Below are 12572 nucleotides of genomic sequence, written 5' to 3'. Positions count from 1 at the left end.
TGCCACTTAATAGAATTTGCTGATTGACCAGGCCTGAGTCACAGATCCTAAGGCAAAGAAAGGGTCAACAATATTTTAACCACACGAACTGAAAAGAAGGTGGGTGGTTCCTTAAGAGAAAATTGGAGTGCTATTACTTATGGAAGGGAAGAAGAAGAAGGGGAAGACAGAAACGACAAAGCCACATAAGTATCATTGTTTAAACATATTTTAATGGTTTTAGCCTATGGAAAAATTTTTCAAGAAAGTTCAAAACACAGGTCCAAGTATTGTGGCTATGTACCGATCTGCAAATCACTCTCTCCAACTAAAGAAAAATCACTATTTTTCACATTCTCATTTTACTTAGCTCATAAAATCTGTTTGTAAGCCTGGGCATATGGATCTGAAGGTGGTGAGTTTCAGAAAAAGAGACATAAACCATTGATCTTTTTCTAAGTATCATTTAAAAAAATTTAACAGCTGTATTGAAATACTATTTGCACACCATGCAATTCACCCATTTCAAGCACAAAATTCCATGGTTTTTGGTATATTCACAAGGTTGTTTAATCTTCATCACAGTTAACTTTAGCACAATTTCATCTCTCAGGAGTTACACCACGGCACTGTTCTGTCATCTTCCGTTGCCTGCACAGCCCTCCCTCGCCACTCCCCGCTCTCCATAGCCACTAGGCTGTTTTCTGTCTCGATATAGATTTGCCTATTTTAGGAATTTCATATAAATGGAATCACACAATATGTGTTATTTGTGATTAGCTTCGATCATTTAGCATAGTGTTTTAAGGTCCATCAATGTTGTAGCCTGTATGAGTATTTCATTCCTTTTTATTGCCAAATAGAATTTCATTGTATGGATATACCATATTTTGTTTATCCTTTCATTAGTTTACGGATATTTGGATGTTCCCCCATATGGGCTATTATGAATATAATGCTATGGTAAACATGAGTGGACAAGTTTTTATGTGGACATAGTTTTCATTTCTCTTAAACCAGCGGTATTTTCAGTTTAAACATTTAGCAAGGTTTCTTATTTTCCACATGCTTAAGGCAACTGTCATTTAGAAATTAAATCGGACATGTCACATATTGATTTGAATCCTCTTAAATATTGGGTCATTGACCCAAACCCTTAAGAATCCTGGGACTGGCTCAGGCCAGAGGAGAAGTCCTGCTCACCAGCTCTAGGGAGAGGGAGGGTACTGTTTGACATTAGAAAGTAGGAGGTAACTTGAGGTCCCCAGATCACTGTACCGGTGTGACTGAATTACTCCATGTTGCACCTGAGTCCTGGCCTTGCCCAACATAGGTTCACAATAATCAGTCCATCACACACTCCTTTGGGGATTCTTCATATGCAAAGTGTAAAGAATAATAAAAATAAAATCTTATTCTCTGACCTGAAAATCAGAGTCACGTGGTTTGGGAAACTTGCAGGAAAGAGGGGAAAATTTTTAGCTTCCCTGAGACAGGCCAGTAGAGTTTCATTTTCTCCTTTGCATGATGCAAGAGTTCTTCCATGTGTCCTGCAGACCTGCAATGATAAAAAAGCTCTATATTAATTTATATAGCAACTTTCTTCCAAGAAATTCAGTGTCTCAAACAGTCTTTCACTCATTCCCCTAAGGAAGTTTGCATAAATGTGCATAAGAAATTAACTTCTTTTAAAATTTACACTTACCAGTTAGCCAGAACTGGGCAGAAATAGAACAGAAAAAGCAGACCTCCTGACCAAACATTCCACTATAATATTTTCAGTGAGGTTCTATAAATCAATGCATATTCATAAAAACAGGATCTCTTCATAATATCCTCATGACCATTCCACTGAGGACAGGTGTTCCTTTCACATGGGGCCAAACTTTCTCTTCCAAAGTTTTAGAATCAACTGTCATGGCACATACATTAAAAACAAAAAAAAAAAATCATTTACTTACAGCTAAGTATCAGGTCTGCCTTGAAACAGGCAGCTCAGGTTTCGCTCTTGCAGCTCAGCCCTCCTAGCCCAGCCCAGCTGAGTAATCCTGGGACTGGCTCAGCTTAAGGAGAAAGAGTCCTGCTCACCAACTGTCAGTCCTTTCTCACTGTGGTTACTTGCTATGTCTCCATGTTGCTTTTACACGGGGTTGCACTGCCCCACAGGGTCTTACTGGTTATACTGGGGAACATATGCAGATCCAGTTTCCCAAAGGTCAACTCGGTGCCAGGATGGAAGAATGTGGGAGAGCTTCCAGGTCAGCTGTATGCGGGGCCAACCCAGCTCTTTACCCCAAACCAAATACTTAGTTCCTCTTGTTGGGCCTTTCTTCAACATATTCTTATTGTGAGGTTCTCATTGCCCATCCCAGAGAGAGAAAAGAATCGTGGTCACAGACACACTAGGCCATGTAGCATCCCAAGGAGTCACACCTGGGGAATGTCTTTTTTTCTCACTATGTCCTTGTATAGTTTTCCCTCTGTACCTGTGTCCTAATCACTTTTAAGGACTTAGCCAGTCACGTTGGATTAGAGCTTACCGTAATGACTGCCTTTTAACTTAATAATATCTTTAAAGACTCCAAACGCAGTAACACTCTGAGATACTGGGGGTCAGTGCTTCAACATACGAATTTTAGAGGGATAAAACACAATTCAACCCATAACACAGCTGTTCCCTGAAGAGGAGGCACAGTGCTCCAAGTTGCTGCACTAACCCCATCCTCAACAGCTGCCGTCTGCCATCTTGTTTCTGCTGCTGTTTTTCCTCCCCATTCACCTCTCTCATGCTGAAGGACCTGCCATGTAGCAAGTCAAATACTGGCATTGTCTGTTACAGGACAATAGTTGCATGCTTCCTCCACATCCGCAAAACCAAGGTTGCTACTCAGGTGATCCTTTGCAACACTATAAACAGTTTCTTAAAAACAAAAAACTAAACGCACCCATTATGTAGAGATAAGAGTTGAGGTAAAGTGCAGAAAAAAGATACTGCCATGAGGTACAACTGACTACTCTTCTCAAAGACTAGACTTGCAGGGTTAAGGAGAGTGAACTCTTGGTGACTACCTAATTTTTCCTGGGGCTGTTCCTACTTAAAATCACCTGACCATACCAGGAACAGCCTGAAATGTCAATGGAACCCAACCATACAGTTCCTTAGAGAGATCATACTCCCAAATTGGTCTTTGTACCTCTGTGTATAAATGCAAGCCAGATTATAGCTGAAAATTCTGCTAATTCTAGGGAAGTTTTGGTCTTGTGCCTGGAACTATTGAAACACATATTCACACCTACCACATGTAACACTTTAGTAGCATAATTTCCAGCACTTCAGTACTTTATTTTTAAAAGAAACAGAGCAGAGACTGAAGACCTGCTCACTCTGCTGCTTTTTGTAGAAGGCCCCACTAAAGGTGGAGGGGAGAGCTTCTGCGCCGAAAAGAGGCATATTTTGCATTTTTAAAAGGAAGGGCACACAAAAAAAATTCTTTGCTCGGAATTGGGGAATTCATGATGCTGAAACATATAACATCTGCACCTGTGTGTAAACAGAAAAAAGTGACAAATTTGCAAGGCTCTTGGAAAATAGTATAATAATTATCCAATAAATCTCAGTATTAGAGCTTGCAAAAGACCTTAAAACATCTTACTCTAACCCCTTTGGTTTTAATACATCGAAAGGGAGGCTCTAAAATTTTTAATGACTCGTCCAGACCAGCACTCTACCTAAAATGCAGGATTTTGCTTCAGGCTAGTGTACTTCCCACCCCATCAGGCTACTTCTAAACAGGCACTGTCCTGTTTGCCTTAATTGCATGCAAGAAAAACCAATCTCTGCTCTCTCTACATCTGAGTCTCTATTTAGACTTAGTAGTTGAGAAAGCAAAGGCTATTTCAACTTCAACTCCCTTAGCAAACAGAAGAAAAGGCATCTGACCGGTGGACCTTTCCAGCTAGTTCTTGGGCCCCTCTGCCAGCGCGGCTCCACCGCAGCTAGCTGGCGCCGGCTGCCAGTCTGACACCAGGGGGCGCAGCATCCTTTGTGCTGACACAGGCTTTGAAGGCAAGCTCAGAAACCTGGCTGGCCCCCAAGGCCCGTTTCCTACTCACGGTTTCTCTCTGGAACCAGCCCACTCTCCAGTCCCCTTCATTCATCTTAAAACCATTTTCTTCTTCCTCCCTGACGCTCAGATTATTTCTCCGTACCATCTCAGATTTGTGCGTTTTACAGGGCTTTGCATATCTCTAGAAGGGCTTTCAGAAATACCAGCCCTCCCCGGCTGCTCCTCCTCGGCAAAGCCTAGGAGACCATGTCCGCGGCCTTTTATTTGCTCTCTTTCTTGAAGTCCCCTCATTCAGGATATTTCCAAAGATTCTTCCGGAAGGAAGGAGCCTCAAGGACAGGACTAGCTTCTTGGAAGAATGATCACATCCATCTTCTAAAACTCCTCCCCTTTCCACTCAAACAGTGACAAACTAATGAAATTGCTGGTTCAAGGAAACCCATGTTGCCCAGCATTCATCCTCACTCCTGTCTGCCCTGAACAGTCCAAGATTAGCCTTTGGTGGTGGACACTTACCCAAAGGGACAGGCTTGAGCATCCTTTGAGAAACACCTCTTACTAAACTACGTCACACTCCAAACAGGGTAACTGCCTCATTCTGCCTCCACCAGCTTAACTTTGTGTGTTCTCCAGCCCAGAGAAATCCACTTTGTATTCCCAGAGTCTCTGGTCCCAAAGATTCAGCGTTCCCATCTTTCACGGATAGATGGACATCTCCTTTCACTTTAAGACACACTTCTAGCCCTTCTCCCATTGAGGCAACACAAGCACAATGCAAACCCTTAAATCTCCCAAACACTCCATCTTGCAAAGAGCCCTAAAAATCTGCTATTCCCAATTGAGGGGCTACAGGGTCCTAAAGTAGCTGCTTTATTTACAGAGATTTTAGGTATACACAGTCTTTCCCTGTCTCTGATTTGAGCCCCCCATCAATGCTGAAAGAGAGGGGAATTAAAACTTAGGAGGCTTACCCCAGTCCCAGAGCTAGTCCAGGGTGAGGCGGTGGGACAACGGCAGTGTGGTGTGACATTACTCTGGTGACGGCAGCCTGAAAAGAGTTGCTTGTCCATGTTGCAGTGAGGCCTGAAAGAAATGAATGCAGCCATCCACATGATCATCAGGTTATCTGCATGGAAAGAGCCTATGGTCTCAGGTCCTGAAAAACTGTAGCAATAGTGGGAGCCTAGAAGGGGCAGAAGGTGAGGAAAGAAAGGAGTGATGCAAACTCTGACCTGACTCTTCTTTTTATCTGCAGCCTCTCTCACTCCTTTCCCTCCCCACCCACCTTAGCTAATGTGGAATAATGGAAGTGCTAAGCCTGCAGGCAGGCCGTCGCAGCTGGTTATCTTGAGCATGAGCCTCCCTCTCCTCATCCATAAAGCAATGATCACATCTGTGTATGAGTTAGGGAGAGAGCCACTAGACAAATGAAAAAATATCAAAGTGATTCTGGAAGAGGGGGCAGTGGCGAAGACTCTTACTTTCATTTTATGCCGTTTGGCATAATTTGAAGTATTCTGGTTTCTGCATATATTACTTTTATAATTTTTCTGAAGTTTCTATTTGGATTAATGATGCTCTTTAGAGTTGCTGTGATGATGACTTGTATGAGGTGTCTGGCACATGGCCTGGTGCTTATTGAACAGTAGTTTATTATTAGCTATCACACCACACTCAGAACTGAGCAAAGGGACTTCACATCAAGAAATCTGAGATCTGGTGCAGACTGCGCTTCTCAGCTTACTCTGTGCCTTTGAGTAAGTCACTCCCCCCTTTTCTACACCTCAGTTTCCTCATCTGTAAGATATATGCCACTTGATCTAGATAATGGTGGGAAGAACAGAGCAATGCTTACCACCGAAAATGCAGGAGGTACCTTCTAAAATTCAGCCTCATTCTTTGCAGATGAGACCTCTCAAACCTGACTTCATGAGGCAGAAACCTTCCTAGGAGAAATTGTCACTGATAGGCAGAAAGGGCTGAAGTCAGCTGAACAATTTCTGAAGATAATATAGTAATTAATTTAGGAAACAACAACGTGTGAACACTGTATAAGGCCATCATCTTAGGGCAGGAGGAAGGAAAAGAAGATTTAGGCTGTCTCTTGGGTGCCATTGGCACCATTCTCATTTCCTGACAAAAGAGATGCCTGTGGTTGGCAGAGGAGGTATCATTCGAGGCTGGGGCCCTCTGGCTCAGCCAGAGCCAGCCCCAGTCCAGTTCCCTCGGCTGAGAGTTTTGTGTAGGGCACCGGACCAGTCTTGGTGAGATGAGACCCTCCCCTTAGCATGATTAGAAACAGAGCTACCCAGTAGGAATGGACCAGAGCACCTCTGAAGTGTCTTCCAGCATTAACTGGACAACAAAAACAAAGCAGAGAGATTGGGCCATAGAAGGTACAGATGCTCAAACACTAAAATTTTAGCAGCTGGATTGGGGAGACCTGTTCTGGGCACCCCAGCTCCTGAGAATCAAAGATTTAGTTCTTGCACCACAAGCTGATTCATTTTCCACCCCCTCACCTGGAATTGGGATTTTCCTTATAGTTTCCCTTGCCAGCACTTGGCCTTTGGGGAGAGGAGGCAGGTCGTTCTGGTGGGTAGAAAGGTTGGGACTTCCTTTCTGCCCTGCAGTCTTCTTCCTATTGAAAGCAGCACCGCCTGTGGTAGCAGCCTCCTGCCAATATTTGCAGGCAGGAAGATTTTCTGACATTGTAAGGGGATGTTCACAGCAGATGGGAGACCCTTTCCCAAAGCCATCAGGCAGGGTGGAAATTGGTTTCACCCACTCCCAAAGGAGGAATTCCCAGTCCCCTTTCTCAGGGTCAGCATTCAGAAGGTATCTAAGCTTTGTTTTTGTTTTGTTTTGTTTTGTTTTGTTTTACTAAAAAGGGGGAATTTTTTTCTATCTCTAAATTATCTGGCCACGCCTGTTACAGTGACATCTCCTCCCTAAACTCCTGTTGTCTTTACCTAAAGGGGAGGTAGTGTTTTCCATTCTTGTGGGAACTGGGAATCAAAGGACGCAGACACCTGGAAGACCCCTCCCTTTTCAATGAGGCCTGGAGGTCTAAGGGAGGGTGACAGGGGAAGTGGAGGCAGCAAGTAACCACTCCGCCTGATTTCCAGAGGCAAAACCAAATAAATAAAAATAGCTCCAACCATCCTACACGGGCACACCTATATTGTGTTCGCTTCTGTAATTTTAGAGCAATGCCTTCCGTTGTACATTAAAGTCATTTCCAAAGGCAGTTAGTTCTAAATGTCTGGCCACATTAAAACGCCTCCGTGCGTGCTTTTCCCGCGTGCTTCTTTTCTGTGCCCGTTTGTATCCCTAATAAGGAGCATTGTTTATTATCCTTGGGTCCATGCCCCTGGGACTGAACTGAAAACAGGAGCGCCGAGGCTGAGCGCAGGAAAATACACCAGCTTTCTCTGGCCCCCGAGGATCCCCGGGCAGGCGCGCAGGAGAAGCCCACCGGTGTGTGTGCGCCTGGGGAAGGGCAAGTTTGCAAGAGTTATTCACGCTGCCGTGAGGTCCTGGGCAACACGAAGCAAAGATGAGTGGGCAGGAAAAAAGCACACGAAGAGAAATGTCACCAAGGATTGGGATCAGGGGTGTGACTTAAGGACCGAACAGGCTGTATTGCCAAGATCATAAAAAAGGGACTGCGAGGCGGGAAGCGCTCTGAGCCGTCTTTTAGTTGGAAGTCTCAACTCTCATCTTCCTGCAGTAAATTCTCATGAATAAATTCTCATTCTTCCAGGTAGCCCTACAGCCTTTGCTTTAAAAGTGAGTATCCTAAATAAGATGAGGCTGATCTCCCTCGTTTCCTAATATTTGTTCCCATTTCGTTTTCAGCTGGTTGCTTTGTGACCGTGCAGAATGTGAGCGCATGCCCTGAGGAATAAAGTGTCGCTATACCTCCAGCCACAGAGAAAGTCTTTCAGTTCTCCTCCAACCCCAAAGGGCCCCTCAGGGGGGCTTCTCTCAAGTTCCACTGCTCCCGAAACCGAGTGCGGTTCTCTATCAAAAAGCAGAAACCCGCATCGGAGACACAACAAGAACTCCCTTCCTCGTCCGAGGGAAATTTTCCCGGTTTAGCCCAGCCTGCGCCTCCACCCACATCCTCCCCAATTTAATGTAGGGGCGGGCTCTGTTGGAGAGGTTGCCAGAAAGAATGTTATTAACCGTGAGCGCCAGACCCGGGCTGTGCGCTTCCCAAATGAAACTTCCAGGGCCTGGCCGAACTGTCTTCCCACAGGTTCCTGTGACAGACAATCCCCTGTCCCCCTGCCTCTGAAAATTCCCCCATCAGCCTACAAAAAACTGACCAAATTGTCCTTGCTAGCTGCGCTCCCTCATCCGGTTAGGCTATTTAAAGAGATTCTGTTTTCTCGTAAGAGCAGAGTGATTTCCCTCCAGCAACTCGTGCAGGAGATTCTTTAAGCTGCCTCTGGGTTGCCGCATGTCCAAGCTTCGGGGGACTTTTCCAAATTTCAAGAAGGAGTAAAGTGAATTTCGGGGCAGGGAAAAAGTGAGGGGTGTTGGAGCGCAGGGTGGGGGTGAGAGCCCCGGAAGCCGCCAGGAGGCTTTTTGTATTTTTAAGTTAGACTTGCACCTTGACGCCAGCACAAACGACTAGGCTTCGTGTTTTTCGAATTTAGAGACTCTTGCGGTGTTTGAGCCCATCCCTGTGGCCAGGGAAGCCATCCACCCCCACAGCGCACTGGGATTGTTTCCTGTTCCAAAAGAGCAGGCAGAGGCGCAGCTGACTTCGTCTGAGTCTCCCGGCTCGACTGTCCTCGCGCTCCTGGTGCCACCCAGAACCATCCCGCCGCTGCCAGGATTGCGCAGGCAGAAAGAAGGCCGAATGTCTAGGCTACGGAATCTCCCAACAGGTAGTTTCACCCGGCAGCTGGCCCGGTTTAAATATCAAAGACTGGGCTGCCGGGGCTGCTAAACTGGAACCCAGAGGCAGACACCTAGAGAGCCGTGGAAAGAATGTTGCGTTCTGGGAGTCACTTTAAATAACCTTGTTTTCTCCCCACTCTCCAACTTCTCTCCCGAAATAGCGCGCAAGCCAAGCTGTTTGGAACAGCATTCAATGAGCCTAAATAAGCCGCTTCAGGCTGTAAACTCACATCCGATTTGGGTCCTTCCCCTTCCCCTCCCCCTTCCTCAGTTGTTACTACAGAACCCAGCTCGGTTTAGAGTTGTAGGTACTTATTTGAGAATGGGGAGATTCCCCTCCGAAATGTCCTAGGCTCTAGAGCAAAAGATGAAAAGGCTGTGTTGCACTTGGATGGCATAATTGAGTTATGCCTTTCCCTGGTGTGCGGTGGAGGAAAAGCAGAATGCCAGACTGTGTGTGGACTCGGCGGCCGCGGCCTCCGCTCGCGCGGGCGCACCACGCTGCCTTCCCGGGGCACGAGGAGAAGTTGGGTTGGGCCACTTCCCCCGGCTCCCAGCAAGAATGCACCTTGCAAACGGCTGGTTTTGGCTTTGTGGTGCCCTGCCTTTCCGGGGCGCTCGAACAAATGTCCCCTCCTGAGGCCGTGGGCGCATGTGGTGCGTGTGCAAAGACCTAGCACTCGACCCGAAACTGCCTGCATAGCCCCAAAAATCCCAGGTGCGGCGGCCCTCTCTGGGTGGGGGAGGGTCGCGACTTGGCCTCCGAGAGGGTGGATCTAATCCTCCCCTGGCAGATGAGCTTCTTCCACTGTTGCTCTGAGCTATCCTTGGGTATTGCTTTCTACATTTGCACAAACCCCCGAACTCCCAGCTCTGCCTGTCTGTCTCCTAAAGAAACGTCCTCAGACTCTCCACAGCCACCGGCCCAAACCTGTGGCTTTTGCCGGGGGCCTTTGGCAAACCCGACCCAGGATACTTGGATCTTTAACCGCCTCTGAACCTGGCTCCCTGTAGCTCCCAACCCGCTCCACAACGCTCACGCTGGAACTGCTTGCTTGCCTTCAGACTCCACCACTAACCGCGCTACAAACTTTCCAAAGTTTCCTCGAGCCTGCCTCAAGTCTGCCTCGAATGACAGTGGCAGTAGAAAAAGAACCCCCCTTTCCCCTCCACCTATCTTTCTCTCCTCTCCCTCCCTCCTCGTTCTCCCCGGAGAGTCAAACCTTTCGAACCTTTCGGGTGGGAGCTTGCGGTGGTGGAGCCCCTGCCTCTGGAGGGAAGGGCGTTAGCTTCTCATCCCCCACTTACTGCGCCTCTGCTGTTCCGCCCCCTTCGCCCCCACCTCACCTTCGGTGGGGACCTGCGGGCTTGGAGTTTAGTTTGGTTCGAATTTATTTTTTTTTTCTTTAGATTTTTTTTTTCTTTGAGATTCCACTCTGCTGGAGCTTTGAGCATCTGCCTGCGTTCCAGCGCTCCTGCGTGCAGCTTGGGATACGCACCCAAAGCCTCGGGCGGGTTGTCTACTGAGTCTCGGTCAAAGGCTCCCGGGTTGCGAGTTCTCCAGCTGGGTTTCGTCTCCCAGGGAGACCCTGCATCCTGCTGTGAAGAGCTCCGGGGGCCTTTAGGAAAGCCTCCCCCTGCCTCTTGGTCCCTCCTCAACGGTGGGCGCGTGGGTTTGGGAGGGGGGTGTTTTTTATATCATTTCGGAGAGAGGGGTAGGCAGGAAAGGAGATCTCGTTCTAAGACGCAAGAAACTGAACATAAAAGGTTCCTTTCCTCCAAGTCGCGCAGCTCGATGTGCCGAGCCAGGAGACCACCTCAAAAGTGCCCTACGTTCGTTTGTTTGTGGCCTATTATGTTTTTATTTTGTTTAGGATTAGCGAGGTTTGAGATGTTTGTGGGCAGCCATACTACCCCCAGGGGTTCAACTTTCAAACCTACACGTCAACGGGAACAGTTCTGCGAAATGGAATCTCGTAGCATGCCGCTGGGACGAGTGCGGAGAAGATAAACGGAATCCTCCGCGGATGACGCAGCACGGCATGTACTACTGGGCCTGGTTCCCCCAGGCGTTTCTTAACTTCAGTGGATTAGCCTTGAAATCTGACTGGAATCGGACTTGCCCCCCGCCAGGGTCAAGGCCAGCACCTTCCACTGATCCTTCAGAATGCCGGATGTGTTCCTATCGCAGGTTGTAGATTATGCCTGCCCCTGAGCGATACCGCAGGGGCTAAGTGTTGCGCCACTGTCTTGGAATCGGAATCAAGTTTTTCCGCCGCTCAAGATTAGAAGGATAGCAGTTACTTCATGTGACCGCAGACGTAAACTGCCTACTCAAAGCGAAGGTGGCTGCAAACGCCTCCCCCAGAACCGGTGGGAGACCACTCCCCACCATCTTCTCGCTCTCCACCGCTGTGGGCGAACACGTGCCCCATACGGCCAGCGCGCTCCCGCCGCAGCACTCCTGCGGCGCTCCTGCGGCGCTCTAGCGACGCTCCAGCAGCGCCTCCGCAGTGCTCCTTCGCTCCATCCCTGCGCACAGGCCTCTCTGGGACTGGGCCCGCCCAGTACCAAGATCGCACCCCCTAATCCTCAAGGTTCCCCACCCACAGCTGGTCCCTTTAGCTTTGATGCCTGTTGCCACCAAGGCTGTGCTGGAGACAGCTCAGTAGAGGGTGACCTGAAAAGGTGGGAGGTTTCCGGCCTCTTCAAATGGCACCCCAGCAGAAACAAACGCAGCTATGTTAACGGGCCCTATGGTAGCTCTGGAAATGGTGTGCGGGCAGAGGGAGGAGAGAGGAGAAAAATTATGGTAGATGCAAGCGGTGGATAAAGTTGTGAGTATAGGTATAAGCAGCTTGTTTGTTAACGCCTTACCCTACCACAACCATGCCTAAGCGGTTGACAGAATTGTCTACCTTCTCTTTTAGCTACCGAATTCCTCGAGGGTGGGACAGAGGAGAAGCACCCTAACCCTCCCCCCCGCCGCCCCCCCCCCCCCCCCCCCCGCCCCAACCTAGAGCCAGCTGGTACCCTCCAACTATGGAAGCCGCACTTCAAGTGGCAGAAATGTCCATGCTGATCTGTTCGCTTAGAATGTCAAGGATCCCATTCACAAAGGAGCCCCACTTCCTTCTGCCACCTCCACCCATCCATACCCTTGTATAGCCCAAGGCCCTTGGATTGCATATATTTAATTTTAATTTCTAGCATCCTACATTTCATTGGGAGATAGTAAAGCAATAGAGACGAGGGGAAAGAGAGGATTTGTTAAAAAAAAAGGCTTTTGAGGACAGGACAAGAGAGAATTGAAAATCAAAGGTAGATGAATTTGGGAGTACTTTTAAGTTTCATTTCTTTCAGAAGCTGTCCTGCTTTAGACCAAAACCTATTTAAATTACTATGAGGACAGGAAACAGGGAGTCTCTGGGAACAAAAAAGTCAAAGCCTTGCAGGATACCCTTATTTCCCCTACCTCTCGCAAGTAAATAAAAAGTAGCTCTCTGTTCAGTTCAGCAACCCAGTGCCCTCCAACGCTGGCCGCTTGGCCGCTGGCAGGTATTAATGGGGTAAGGCCCTGGCACTGCCGGTCAGGTCTGGGATGACCCACTA

At 47.8% G+C, this 12572-nt stretch overlaps 1 protein-coding gene and 1 long non-coding RNA gene across 6 annotated transcripts in view; one reads left to right on the top strand and one right to left on the bottom strand.

Moving 5' to 3' along the window:
- The window catches only part of NFIB (nuclear factor I B), a 434847-nt gene that overhangs the window by 164078 nt on the left and 258197 nt on the right, over nucleotides 1-12572 (top strand). The gene's annotated exons all lie outside the window — the stretch shown is intronic.
- LOC129078327 (uncharacterized) overlaps nucleotides 5055-12572 on the bottom strand; it is a 36780-nt gene continuing 29262 nt past the window's right edge. The window contains exon 3 of the long non-coding RNA XR_008529954.1: nucleotides 5055-5129. This is a non-coding gene — a long non-coding RNA (uncharacterized LOC129078327). The remainder of the gene's footprint in view (nucleotides 5130-12572) is intronic.

This window comes from Pteronotus mesoamericanus, unplaced genomic scaffold, assembly GCF_021234165.1.
Source record: "Pteronotus mesoamericanus isolate MK-2021 breed Mesoamerican mustached bat unplaced genomic scaffold, CSHL_Meso_final contig_73, whole genome shotgun sequence".
In the NCBI taxonomy this organism is placed as follows: Eukaryota; Metazoa; Chordata; class Mammalia; order Chiroptera; family Mormoopidae; genus Pteronotus; species Pteronotus mesoamericanus.
The sequence above is the reverse complement of the archived record's forward strand: the minus strand, read 5'-3'. Positions and strand labels throughout refer to the sequence as shown.